This window comes from Callithrix jacchus, chromosome 3 (genome assembly GCF_049354715.1).
Source record: "Callithrix jacchus isolate 240 chromosome 3, calJac240_pri, whole genome shotgun sequence".
Classification (NCBI taxonomy): domain Eukaryota; kingdom Metazoa; phylum Chordata; class Mammalia; order Primates; family Cebidae; genus Callithrix; species Callithrix jacchus.
In genome coordinates, this window is record NC_133504.1 from 22,120,308 (window position 1) to 22,134,466 (window position 14,159).

Sequence of the window (14,159 nt, forward strand, 5' to 3'; positions counted from 1 at the left end):
GGTTAAAATTGATTACCTGTGAATAAAATCATATTTCCGTTGTTGAACATGTAAAGTAGCTAGCATGCCCTTATAGGTTTGTGTCATTGGCAAACTAAATATGCCCTGATGTACCCTCATTCAAGTTATTGATGGAAATGCTAGAGATTCCAAAGGATGGACAGTTCCAGGAGCTTGGTGCACATGCCAGATCCGTCCAGTGAATTGTTTATTCCTTTCACCAATGTCTTAAGGCATCTTGGGCTGCTAGGACAAAATACCACAGACAGGGGAGTTTAAACAACAGAGGTTGCTTTCTCACACTTCTGGAGGCTGGAAAGTCCAAGCTCAAGGAGCTGGCAGAATCTATTCTTGGTGAGGCTTCTCGTCCCCGCTTGCCACCTTCTTACTATGTGCTCCATGGCCTTTCCTTGGTGTGCATGTGGAGAGAGGGGAAGAGAAAGGAATCTCTTATGTGTCTTTTCTTATAAAGGCAGTGATCCTATCATGGGGGCTCCATCCCCATGACCTCTTCCCCCATGGCTCCACTCTCATACTGTCCAAACCTAATTACCTCCCAAAGGTCTTTGCTTATTTGTCTTCTTATTTAATTAGAGAATGAAAAATGTCCTCTTTGGTACAAGTGCGTGATTATAAAGATATTCTAGTGTACAAGCTGAGGAAATCTTTAGCAAAATGATCTATGTTTTCTGAAATAATTTAAAATTGAAGGATAAAAGGTCCCACCTCCAAATATTCTCACACTGGGGGTTAGAGTTTCAATATATGAGTGGGTAGTGGATAGAGGCAAGATACAAATATTCAGCCCAAAGTGCATTAAGTGCAAACAACTTGCCCCACGTATGGGTATAGGCCTGTGATTCTGTGTTGAACAAGACAAACAGGTTTGTTTTGGGTGGGTGGGTGGTATAACTTCAGTGCTAAATGCCTTGAAGAAAATTAGCAGGGTAAAAACTTCAGGGTGAGGAAGTTGTGGTGGGTCCTGGTGGTGTTGAGGTTATTGTGGAATAATTGGGGAAGACTTCTGAGATGACGTTAGAGTAGAGACCTGCATGATGTATAGGAATAAGCCTGTAAAGAATATTCTAGGCAGGAGGAAACCTAAGAGAAAAATCCTGAGGCAGGGAAGAGCCCGGAATGGTCAAGAAGCAACAATAGGGGCTGTGTAGCAGGAGTAGGAGGTAGGGATGGGAGAAGGATTGCAGAGGGAGCCAGAAGGGTTAGCCAGGGCCAGATGTTAGAAAGCGCTGGGAGCCACAGGAAGGAGTTTGTATTTTAAGTGGGAGGGAAAGCTGTTGGGAGGTTAACAGGCAAGACTGTGGATGACAGGTGCTAGGGTGTCAATGGTGGCAACACAAATGGTATATTGATTTGGCTTGGGCTGGTAGCACTGGAAGTGGTAAGAAGTGGACTGATTGGGGGTTGTTCTGAAGTCAAAGCCGGCAGGCTTGGTGATGCATTAACTGGATGTGCAATGTGAAAGAATGGGAATGGAGGCATCATGGTGAAGCCCAGTCTTTCGGTCCAAGCAACAAGGTGAACAGTGGGCTATTTACCAAGATTGGGGAAAACTGGTAGAGGTTCAGGTTTTGATGGGGGCAGGTGGAAACCAAGAGGTCTGTTTTGGACACGTTGATTTATAGATGCCTGTTAGACATTCAACAGGAGATATGAAGGAGATCCTTGGTGCTCAGGGGAGAGGTCGTAGCTGAGGTTAGATCTGGGAGACACTATTGTGTAAATCTACAGTTCTTAGCATTTATATGAGAGTCACTGAGGAGCTTTAAAAAATCCTTATACTTCTGACTCAGTCCCAGAGATTTTTATTTAATTGGTTTGGGGGTGGGGGTCTTAGAAAACTTTAAAAGAAGAAGAAAAAACGACTCCCTAGTTGATCCTAATATGCAGCGAGGGTTGAGAATGGCTTGTATAAATGATTTTAAAGAAGGAAATAGATGAGATTCTCTTGGGAGTAAATTTAGTTAGAAAAGAGCACATGTCGGAAGATGGAGCAACTGAGAAAGAAGAACCCCCAAAGGAGATTGGGACGGAGATTGATACTGGAGTCCCTTTTTCCTCAAAGTTTGGCTCCTGGGGCAGCATCAGCATCACCTGGGGCTGTTAGAAATGCAGACCCTTGCTTTGGCCGGGCGCGGTGGCTCACACGTGTAATCCCAGCACTTTGGGAGGCCAAGGCAGGTGGATCACAAGGTCAAGAGATCGAGACCATCCTGGTCAACAAGGTGAAACCCCGTCTGTACTAAAAATACAAAAATTAGCTGGGCATGGTGGCACATGCCTGTAGTCCCAGATACTCGGGAGGCTGAGGCAGGAGAATTGCTCGAATCCAGGAGGCGGAGGTTGCGGTGAGCCGAGATCGCGCCATTGCACTCCAGCCTGGGTAACAAGAGCGAAACTCCGTCTCAAAAAAAAAAAATGCAGACCCTCTTGCCCCACTCAGAGCTACAGAAACAGACTATGTGTCTATTTAACAGGAACTCCAAGTGATTCATAACCCTCATCAAAACTCGGAAACAGTTTTGGCCTGGCACAATGGCTCATGTCAATAATCCCAGTACTTTGGTAGGCTGAAGTGGGAGGTTTGCTTGAGTCTAAGAGTTTGAGACCAGCCTGGGCAACATAGAGAGACCCTGCCTCTACAAAACATACAAAAAGTAGCCGGGTGTGCTGGTACCGTGCCTCTAGTCACAGCTGTTGAGAGGCTGAAGAGAAAGGATCGCTTCAGTCTGGAGGTCGGGGCTGCAGTGAGATGTGATTGTGCCACTGCACTCTAGTTTGGGTGACAGAGAAAGACCCTGTCTCAACAAAGGCAATGGTTTTCATTGTGTTATCAGGATAGAGCTGCTTCAGGTATGAATTCAGTCACCATATATACATGACTTGGGAAATTAAAATTGAAGAACTAGCATTAGCCATGTCCTTAAAGTCACGTATTTGGTAGTCATGGTATGTGGGTGGAGTGATCTTATTTTTCTAAAGACTTGGTGAGAAAGGGTGATAGCCGTATTCTTTTAAAGATTGAAAAATTTTGTCTCTGATCAATGAAATTTTCAGAACCAAGGTTCTATGAATTCATACATGGCCAACTTGCTACCCCTCCTCTTTAAAGTAGCTTATTAAAAAAATGTAGCTTGTAAATGATTAGATAGTGGTTTCCACATATTTCACAAGCTCAGTAAACTAACCCCTCTTGAATGAAGGGAAGTTATTTACGCCTTTACCAGAGCTAACATGCGTAACCCCATGATCTACAGTGCCTCAGGATCACCAGCTCCTCAGACACAAACCCCGAAGGTGAAATCATACTAATTGAATCACAAGTTCTTGCAGAAGCAGGGAGCATGATTGTAGTGACAATTTATGCCTCGTTTTTCTTTTCCTTAATCACTGGACTTAACTTTGTTCTTTTGCTGCCCTTTTTTTTTGAGACAGAGTCTTGCTCTGTCACCAGGCTGGAGTGCAGTGGTGTGATCTCTGTTCACCGAAACCTCTACCTCCCGGGTTCCAGTGATTCTCCTGCCTCATCCTCCTGAGTAGCTGGGATTACAGGTGTGTGCCACCACGCCTGGCTAATTTTTGTATTTTTATTAGAGACGAGGTTTCACCACGTTGGCCAGGTTAGCCTCAAACTCCTGACCTCAAATGATCCACCCACTACGGCCTCCCAAAGTGCTAGGATTATAGGCATGAGCTGTCAGGCCTGGCCTACTTTTTTTTTTTTTTTTTTTTAAATCTCAGAAGAAACTTAGCACAGCAAGCCTGTATTTATTATAATACATACATCCTGAGTAACAAGGGGTCATGGTGGGTGTTTTACTAATGCCATATTAATATTTTGTTAAGGCGCTTGAGTCAATTATTTAGTGCAGCTGAATATCTTAATCAGGAAGAGTTAGGCGCAAGTGGGAATAGGACTAGGTGGGTGAGCAGACCATAGTCAGGGTCCACCTGGCTTTTCCTCTTTTCTTTTAAAAGCGAATCTACTGTGTGGTTGGCGAAGAAAAATACAGAAAGCTTCAATTGCATTTAAAGTGCTTTATTTCTCAAGTCACTTTGTGGATACAATGGGTTATCTTTTATATTATTACTCCTCTTTATTTGTCTTAATTATTTAGTAAACAAGATGCTCTATTAATTGATAGCAAGTGTATTTGAATTTTATACACTCTATTCCTTTTTCTTAGACATTTTGGTTTTAGAGTAATACGTGTTCATGGTAGAAAATACATAACCTCACAGAAGATTCTAAAATAGAGTAAGAGTATCCCTCTTGTCTCCTACCCTAGTCCTGCCTTCCAGGGGTAAGTGCTATTACTGATTTCCGTTCTTTAGTTCTACTGGCTACCATTACATCCCACCTTCTTCTTGCTTTGTTCTAGCGGTGCTGGCAGGCAATTGGTGGGTCTTTCTCTCCCAGCACACTGACTCAAATGTCAGTCTCCTCTGGCAACACCCTCACTCCCCAGCCAACAATACCGTAGCAGCCATCTAGGCCCCCCTCAAATCAAGTTGACCCTTAATGTTAACCAAAATAGTCCACCCCTTGTCAACTTGGCCCCATACACATTCTTAAATCATACTTTATCTCCAAATAAAGACAATTAAGGTCATAATTGCACCTAACATAACACAACTATACTTTGTACAACCGGAAATGCACAAATCCTTAACTTAAATGCTGTTACATAAAGTTAACGACACTTAAATGCTGATATGAAGTCAATAAATCTTATGTTAGGTGATAAAGGAAAAAGAAAGGAAGTAAAACAAAGATATTTTCTGAATACAGGTGTATACATGTACAGGCATATTCTTAAAATAAGGAGGATATACTCATGACAATTAGAGTCCTCCTTTCTGTAACTGGACACATGGTTGTAGCCGGTATTGATAACTGCCTTCTTCTACTACTCAGTCTGTATTCCCTTTGCGTTCAGCAAGCAAGTAAGCTGGTCGTGTTTTTCACCTGGTGGAGTGACCCAAACCTTCAGTAATATGTGTTCAGCTCTTGCTTTTTTAAGCTTACACAGTATCAACTTCAGAGTGGTAAAATTTAGAGTTCTCGCCTACCTCCTGGTTCAGAGTATTATTATTTTGATACTGTTAGAGTTTATAACATTCTATTCTGTAGCTGTCATTAATTCCCCTTTGCAGTGTGTAGAGGTTGATTCTAAAAATGAAAGTCCGATAAAAATAGCATTTGCAGTATTATGATTATATAAACATGATTCATTGCAGTGTAGATGGATGAAAAAGCAGATGTAACCTATTTCACCAGACCCTACCCCACCTCTAGATCCAGTGGATCCTTTTAAAAGTTCATTTTCTTCATCTCTTCTAGATCATATTGAGCCGTTCATGTTGCTTGTATCATATTTCATCTCTCTAGGAGTCTTCAGTGGTTTTTTTGTGAGAGGAATATTGTAGACTAGGAGATACTTTCTTGGGTAATTGTTGTATTTTTCACTTGAAAGGCACAGGTAATAAACTTTCTGAGATTTCGGGTGTTCAAAAATCTATATTTTGTTCACACACATATTTAGCAGTTTGGCTGGCTAAGTTCTTCTAAATCCTGTTCATTAGAAATGTAAAGCCTTTTTTCTGCTGTCTACTTTTCTCTGATATTACTATCAATAAGTCAGGTTCTAGTTACATTCCAGTACCAGGTAAACTCCTCTGACCCAAACCTTTTAGAATTTTTAACTTACCTTTGGAGTTTTGAATTGTAATGAATGTGCCTAAATATGATCTTTTCCTCCTTAATAATCTGCTTAGCACTTAATGAAACTGTTCTGAGATCTTGGGTGTGTTAAAAAACAAATTAAACTCAACAGAATTTAATTGAGCAAAGAACAATTCTGTTCCCCCAACCATAATAGGTTCAGAGCAACTCCGGTGCTGCTGTGTGGTCTGATTCACAGAAAACAAAAGTGAGGCACAGAAACAACCTGATTGGTTACACCTTGGTGTTTGCCTTATTTGAACCCAGTTTGAACAGTTGGCTGCCTGTGATTGGCCAGAACTCAGCAATTCCTACAAAAGTAGGTTACAGTTCGTTTACACATCCTGTTAGGTTACAGTTCACTATGTATGGAGAAACCTTTAGGTCAAACTTAAATATAAAAAAGCAGCTTTAAGCTAAAATTAAGTTTAAAGATGAGTATTTTTAGTTCAGGAAAATTTTCTTCAGTTACTGTAATTCTTTTACAGTTCTCCTCCTTATTGTCACTTTCTTCTTTGTAACACTCACTTTAGATAAATATTATATCTTTTTAGAGCTGTTTTCTGTATCTGTGAACCCTTGTGTCATTTTTGGGATAATAAGGAGGTAGCCCTGTCATATATTTTTCAAGCCAGCCATAGAATGTTTCTGGTTCCACCTGTTTTCATTCTTCTGGAAGTTTCTGAAAGTTACTGGTATGCTAATGGATATTTTCTCTGTCTTCTAGAACTGGTATGGTTTTATTTAAAAAACAAAAGCAAACTTTTTGTTGTTTCAGTATGGCCTTGGGAGGGAGGGCACTCAGACAATGAAATGCGTGTGTTTAGCCCACCACTGCAAAACACTACTTTGATTTAGGTTCTACCTTTGATTTTCTTTCCTAGGCTATGTAAAATGACAGTAAATTCAAACAGACATCCATGTCAGTGTCCTGACCTTCTGCTTGTCTGGTATCTATAGGCATGTACCATACAGGCCACTCTACTGATTTCCTAAGAGAATTCCTTAAAGTTCACAGACTGACAATTTGAACAGAGGATGCAAGATAGGAGTGGAGAAATTTTCTCCTCTGTCTCAGGATTGTCTAGGGTGAGGGAAGAAGAAGTGCATAGAGGGAGGGATTAATCTAATTCATTTCAGTAAATATGCTTGCTCTATATAAGGGACAGTACTAGACTTTTGAGGTGATTCAAGAAGGCAGAAGAGACCATTCCTGCCATCAAAGGGTTTAAAGTTTGGTCAGATTTACTGATAGTGAGTATTCATACATAATAAAAGGTACAATGAAACTACCAGGGAATTACAAATAAACCCTTCTGGGGTTTACAAGGAGAATATACATCTGTATTAGGGAATAAGGAAGGGACTGGATGATGTATATTATAAATGTATCTTGAAGAGTGGTTGAACTTCTGACTAGTGAGCGTGGGGTCTGAAGAAGAGATCTCTTTGAGTAGAGAGAGTGGCAGAGAAAAGTCCAAGAGGTAGGAAAAGATAGACCACATCAGGGAAGCACAGGGCATCAGTTTGGTTAGAATATTGGATATTTATTAGAGAAGAGCGTAAGGCATTTGAGAAAATAGTTTGGGGTCATATTATGGAGACCGTAAGTGCCAAAGAGAAGGATTTGAATTGTGTTTGAGGGGGAAGGAATAAGAAGTCTCTGGTGCAACTTTTTTCATCAGATCAGACAAATGCTCTGATGATAAAAGCTGTATTTCAGACAGACCAGACAGATTAGATCAAAAAGATGATCTGACGATATAAGTTACATTTCAGGAAGATGATTCTGACAGATCTATATAGGATGGAATGAAGGAAGAAGCAGAAAAGTAGTTACCTAATGAACTGATTCTGTGCTGTGTGTTGCGCCCTCAGGACGTGAAGATGAATGAGCTCCAGCCCTGCCCTCATGTAGCTCACAGCCTGGCGAACATGTAAAATTAGTTGCTTTGCCTAAAAAAAATTCAGTTAAACAGTTTTCAAAAAGCATTCGTTTTTATATATTAGCAAGATGTTTAAAAATAGTAATTTAATCTGTTGCCATAACCGAAAGTATTCTAATTAACTGTCTCGTTATCTTAAATTTTTCATTAGTAGGAATACAGCTAGCATGATATGTTACCTTCTTATGCAGTATACATGAAATGCTCAACAAGTGTAGTCTCAGATGCACACATGCAGTCATGCTTGATTTTCTTTGCTATATCTTTAATCACCTAGAAAAAAGAAAAATAATGTGTCATTTTAATATAAATGGTTCATTTTGGTTGAAAACACCTGTAATTCATATTCTATTTAATTATTTAGAACAAAATAACCTTTGGATTTGGGCTTGCTGCAACTGGCTTAGTAAACCGTTTTCCTCTAAGTTGCTCTCATTTCTTATCTTTGGTGATCAGTATACTTGAATTATAAGACTTTTTTTTTTTTTTTTTTTTTTTTTAAGGAAGCCTCAGTAAAACTATCCATTATGAAGTAATTATCTATTGGTAAAATTGTTCATTGCAAATGGATATTTTTTCCAGCAGCATTTCTTGTAGTCATATAATGGAAAAATTAGAGCATAAAGGCAATTAGGATCTTCTAGTAACACTCATCTTAGTACCACAGAATACTTACAAAGTATTTTTATTTTTACTTTTTTATGGAAGCTTCACGAATTTGCGTGTCATCCTTGCGCAGGGGCCATGCTAATCTTCTCTGTATCGTTCCAATTTTAGTATATGTGCTGCCGAAGCGAGCACTACAAAGTATTTTTGAAGCATCATATCCAACAGACTTCAGTATCCTTTGCTGAGACAGGATTGCTTGAGCCCACGAGGTTAAGGCTTCAGGGAGCCTTGATTACACCACTACATTCCACCCTAGTTAACAGAGTAACACCCTGTCTCAAAAGGAAAAGTGAAGAATAACAATAAATTTTGATAAAATAAAAAATTTTTAAGTGGTCCAAAGATCCTCCTTCCTTCCCTCACCTTTAAACAAAACCAGTTTTCCATGGATGTCTAGGTGTAGTGGTGCAGTATCGGCTCACTGCAACCTCCACCTCCTAGGTTCAAGAGACTGTCCTGCCTCAGTCTCCTGAATAGCTGGGACTACAGGCATGTGCCACCACACTGGGCTAATTTTTGTATTTTTAGTAGAGACAGGGTTTTGCCATGTTGGCCAGGCTGGTCTTGAACTCCTGACCTCATGTGATCTGCCCACCTCAGTCTCTCAAAGTGCTGGGATTACAGGCATGGCTGCTATGCATGGCCTGTTTTGTTTTGTTTTGTTTTGTTTTTTAATGAAAAGACTTAATTATGTTTTAAAGACTTTGAGCCTACCCTGTAGGGTTCACAGGATTGGTTTTATGTCCTTGTAATAAGTTTATTTCAAAGTAAGAAGTTGTTTTCTTGAAGTAATTATTTAATCTTTACTAGGTAAACTTCACATTTAATTGACTAGAAGAACACTCCTTTGAAGAATAGTAACAGTAATACACACATATTATGTATTACTTTTTTGACAGCAAAAATAAGGAGATAAAAGGCAGCGTGGTTTGACCACAGCTGAGCTTCTTTCTGTTTTTCCTAATGACATTGTAGAAGGTCGTGATAGACTTTGGAGTGTTGAAGCTAGCTTGATTGGATTTCTGTAGGTGAATCCATGTTCTCGTTTAATTTTCTTTCCAAATGTCTCTGCTCATTCTCTCATACCTCATCACTATCATTATTCTTGAGATTCCACTCCTAAGAAACAAAGGACAAAATCATCAAGAATAAATTTTTCTCTCAAATGATTTGATTGCCAAAGAAATCATAGATTACTAGAGCTCATCAGTCACAGTCTGTCCCTTTGCCTTTGGGCAGAATCAAACGAGTGAAGTGAGACTGTTCATTTTTTTAGTCTCCAGTGAAAGAGATATCATAATCCATTGCAATATTTAACAACCCTGTGTCAGGAAATTCCTTTATCCACCTTAAATAATGCATGCATCAGTTTAAACCTGTATTTTTTTCTTCAGCCAGTTTGAATCAGACTTATTCTCTTTGTGTAAGATCTTTTCATGGTATTTGAAGACTTATTCTAGAATAATACTAGTACATCTCAGTTTCTACAGCTTGTCTGTCAATATTTTCCAACAGTTTTATCGTCTTTATCTCTCCTTACTGGATATGCCACAGTTCTCTGTTCCTTTTGTTTATGATATTTAGAATGTATCTGGTGAGAGGCTGACTGGTGCTAATATAGGGTCAAATTCTAGCAGTGGCAGTACATTATGTACAATCATTTCTGTTTTGTGATTTCCTTTTGGAAAGTTAGCCCTCTTTATGTGCATTAATCTCCATACCCCTGAACTTCAGATTTCTTGCTTTTCTCATTTTGCCATTCTCTTGGCTGCCAGTGTGGCTCATTACTCATTGTGATACTTTTGCTCTTGTTTTTGTTTTTAGAAGTGAGATCTTACTCTGTTGCGCAGGCTGGAGTGCAGTGGCACAATCATAACTCACTGCAGTCTGAAGTTCCTGGGCTCAAATGATCCTTCCACCTTAGCCTCCTAAGTAGCTGGGACTATGGGCCTATGCCACCATGTCCAGCTAATTTATTTTTAATTTTTTTTAGAGACAGGGTCTCACTATGTTGTCTAGGCTGATCTCAAACTCCTATCCTTCAGCCTCCCAATTTTACCTCAGTATTCTTTGGTATTGAGGTAAAATTTGTATGTGTTAATTATAGTCCTTAAGTGTACAATCTACTAGGTTTTGACACCTTTCTATACCAGGATAACTAACACCTCAGTCAAGATATAGAATATATTCATAGTCTCGGAAATTGTTGTCACACTCTCTTTCACTCGTTTACCCACCTCCTGTGGGCAGCTACTGTGATTTCTACCACAATAGATTTGTTTCCCCTGTTTTTGAAAATTTTCTAAATGTAATCATGTGTTATTCTGATGTTTTTTCACTCACATGTGTCAGTAATTCATTTTTTGAAATAAATAGCTTTCCATTGTTTATTCTCCTGTTGATGGACATTTGGATTGTTTTTAGTGTTTGGTATTATAAATAGTGCTGTCATGAGCATTTTTGTACAAATCTGGGTGTGGATGTATATTTTCATTCATCTTAGTAATGTTAATACCTAAGAGGGATAGATTGAAGAGTAAATGTACATATAATTTTATAGGAATTTTTCAAACAACATTAGACCCCCACTAGCAATCTGTGTAAATTCTAGTTGTTCCACATTTTTTAGAACATTTTCTAAATGTTGTCAGTCTTTAAATTGTAATCATTCTAAGGGATATGATATAATATGTCATGGTGGTTTTATTTTGCAGTTGCCTGATGGTGTTGAGTACCCTTCCATGGGTATACAAACATCTTCTTTTCAAGATGCACATTCACGTCTTTTGCCTGTTTTTATTTTTATTTTTTAATGTTATCAGTTACTTAATTAGGTTCTTAAGAAATTTAGAGCACCACTTTGTGAGGATAAATTTTATTTTCAGGGCAAGCACAGATTGCAGGTAGCCCTGGAGCTGAGGAATGGCTTTGATTTTTGTTAAAATTTGTGAACCCATAGCTTTCTGATCAACCTTGCACTGCTCATTTCTCTCTTTTTTTTCCGTGTTGAAGATCTCACCTTCTTGATATCTGGGCTTCTGGAGCCGCCTCTTCTTTAAGTATGCATCAGTAAGATGTTTTAGGATTTTTATATTGCTGATATCAATTTTGGTTGAGGTGGGAATGACAAATTTCTGGTGTGTTCTTCTTAGAGGAACTCGATTGAGGACCAGAGGTCGAGTCACAAGTAGCCAGCCAGTAGCTAACTGCTTCAGGAAAGCCACCTCTTGCCTCTGTAGTGCCCGATGAGGACGATCAGAATGGTCCCTGGTGTAATGCTGGCTCACAGTTTTCTTACGTGCTGACTGAAGGGTTTTTTGCTGTGGCTCAGCAGCTTTCGAGACACATCTTCAGTAGGATAACATCTAGTCATTTTGCAAAGTTTGACCACCCAGGTACCACCATTCTTGTCACTGCCAACTGGTTTTGTAACAGTTGCAAGAACTTTCTTTTTTTTTCTTTTCAACCTTGGATTTAGTGGCTGAGTACTTCCTCTTGTACATGGCACTTCTGGAAAACATTCCAGATAGGGAATATCTGCCAATTCCTCTAACAAGGACAGGATTTTGGCCACAGTGGGGCTTCTTCTTCTTGAGCTTTTAGCCTTGAAGTTACTTCTTTCCACCTTGCCACCAGTATCAGCCTTCTTGGCTTCAGGTTTCTTCTCTTAGTATCAAGCTTCTCAACTTTTTTGCCTGTCATCTGACAAGATGACAGTTTTTGAATAAAATTGTTTGATTTTAAATTGCCTGTTTTTAATCGAATTGTTTGTTCATTAATAGGAGTCATTTTAATTCTGGATTCAAGTCCTTTATCATTATATATATATATATATATATATTTCCTCCAATCTGTACTTTACATTTTTAATTTCTTCATGTATCTTGTTGTTGAACTTAATTTTTCAGTTTTTATGCAGTCAAATTTGTCAGTTTATGGTTAATTTAGGCATTTTTTCCTCCCTGCACATCACTAAGGTATTTTCTTGTTTCCCCTATAAAATTTACAGCTTTAGCTTTTACCTTTGATTCTGGGATTCATCTTAAATTAATTTTTTTATGTGATGTGAGGTAGGGGATCAAGATTCATTCCCCTCTATTCCTCATGGCTTCTAACTGTTCCGGAATCATCTTTTGAAAAGACTTCATTTTCCTCAGTCGAATTGCCTTGAAGCTTTTGTCTAGTTGTTCATATTTGGGTAGGTCTATTTCAGTATTGCTTTAATTCTGAAACTGTAGACTATCTTTTACATTTAACCTTATGTTTAAATTGTATGAACATTCTCTCCCTAAGATATTAATGTAAACACTGGACAAACAAATCTAAAAATAGGCAATTGAATTTCACTGAGGCCTTCCTTGATCACCCCCACTTTTTTTTCCCTCTGAGACAGAGTCTCTTGCCCTTTCACCTAGGCTGGAGTGCAGTGGCATAATCTTGGCTCACTGCAGCCTCAGCCTCCCAGGCTCAGGTGATCCTTCCACCTCAGCCTCCCAAGTAGCTGGAACTACAGTCATACACACCACACCTGACTAGTTTTTTCTTTCTTTCTTTTTGTAGAGACAGGGTTTCGCCAGGTCACCCAGACTGGTTGTGAACTCCTGGCTTCAAGTGATCTCCCTGCCTCAGCCTCCCAAAGTTCTTGGTTTGCAGCCATGAGCCACTGCATGTGGCTGTTAAGCAACCTCTTTGATGCTATAACATGTTCTCACACACTCCTCTCCCTTTGTATTTCTGACTCTCTGTGCCTTCCTGGATTTCTGTAAGGGTTAGATAAGATGCAAGCAGAATTCCTGGTACATGGTCATTCCTCCCTATTTAACCCGATGCCCCAGGGTCAGGTTGGAGACCTAGGGCAGGGCAGTGGCAGGAGAAGGGCAGATTCTTTGCCAGGAATCTGTTTTTCAAATAGTTAGAAACTTGAGTTTTTACCAGGAATAGTCCCCGTCCTGTGATGAGTCCTCAAGATGGTAACTCGAGTTACTGAAGGGGATTTTTCCAATAAATATTCCTGCTCTCTGCAAAATACTATTGTAATTATTAAACGTGATGAAACAGAAAACTAATATTCAGGGCAATGAGTGACATGAACTTCCTGCATTTCACTTTAGTGACTGCATTCTCAATAGCTATCTTCCCTCAGAGAAATTTATAAAATTTGTTTTCTTTAATGATTTATCTGTTAGTTGGGTACTCCCTTTTTAAGGCCATCCAAGAAAAATGCTATATATCAACTGCATGACTATTTCCTCATAACCACCAAATGAGTTTCTAAGGAAAATATTTATTTGCTGTAGTTTGCTACATAATTTGTTTCACATTTTTCAAATGCCAGCCATTTGCTTAGTATAAGACCTTCAACTGCCCATTTCCAGAATGGACTGTTTTAGTTCCAGTGTCTAGAACACAGCGAAGTAGATATCAGTTCACAGTGCTTGCTCACATTTCCCCAGGTTTCTCTGTAGCACCTTAGTGTGCCCAGGTTTCCCAGCAGCCTAGGAAGTGGGAATGAAAATGTCTCCTTCAGTATTTCTGTAGCTCCCATGTATCAGAATCAAGTGCCCACCACCTACTGTGGAGAACAGTTTCAAAAGGATGGATCAGCAGCCTACCATTCATGAGGAGTTTCCAGAGACACATAATACGTGTTTGTATATGTTTTGTAATTTGTGTAAAGCTGTTGAGCCTGTCAGTAGAATCGTCTTTTTAGTTGCTTTTCCATTAGCTGTGCTCTTTTTCCACTTACCTGTCCCCACCTCTCTCAGCCTACTGGGACAACTTTTGTTCTTTCATTTATTCAT

General features: G+C 39.3%; 1 protein-coding gene and 1 non-coding gene across 7 annotated transcripts in view; one reads left to right on the forward strand and one right to left on the reverse strand.

The window, feature by feature from the left end:
- Nucleotides 1–14,159, forward strand: part of SH3RF1 (SH3 domain containing ring finger 1) — a 195,741-nt gene that overhangs the window by 101,291 nt on the left and 80,291 nt on the right. The window lies entirely within an intron of this gene.
- On the reverse strand, nucleotides 8,384–8,490 carry LOC118152487 (U6 spliceosomal RNA). The gene has a single exon (XR_004741248.1). It is a non-coding gene; the product is annotated as a U6 spliceosomal RNA (small nuclear RNA).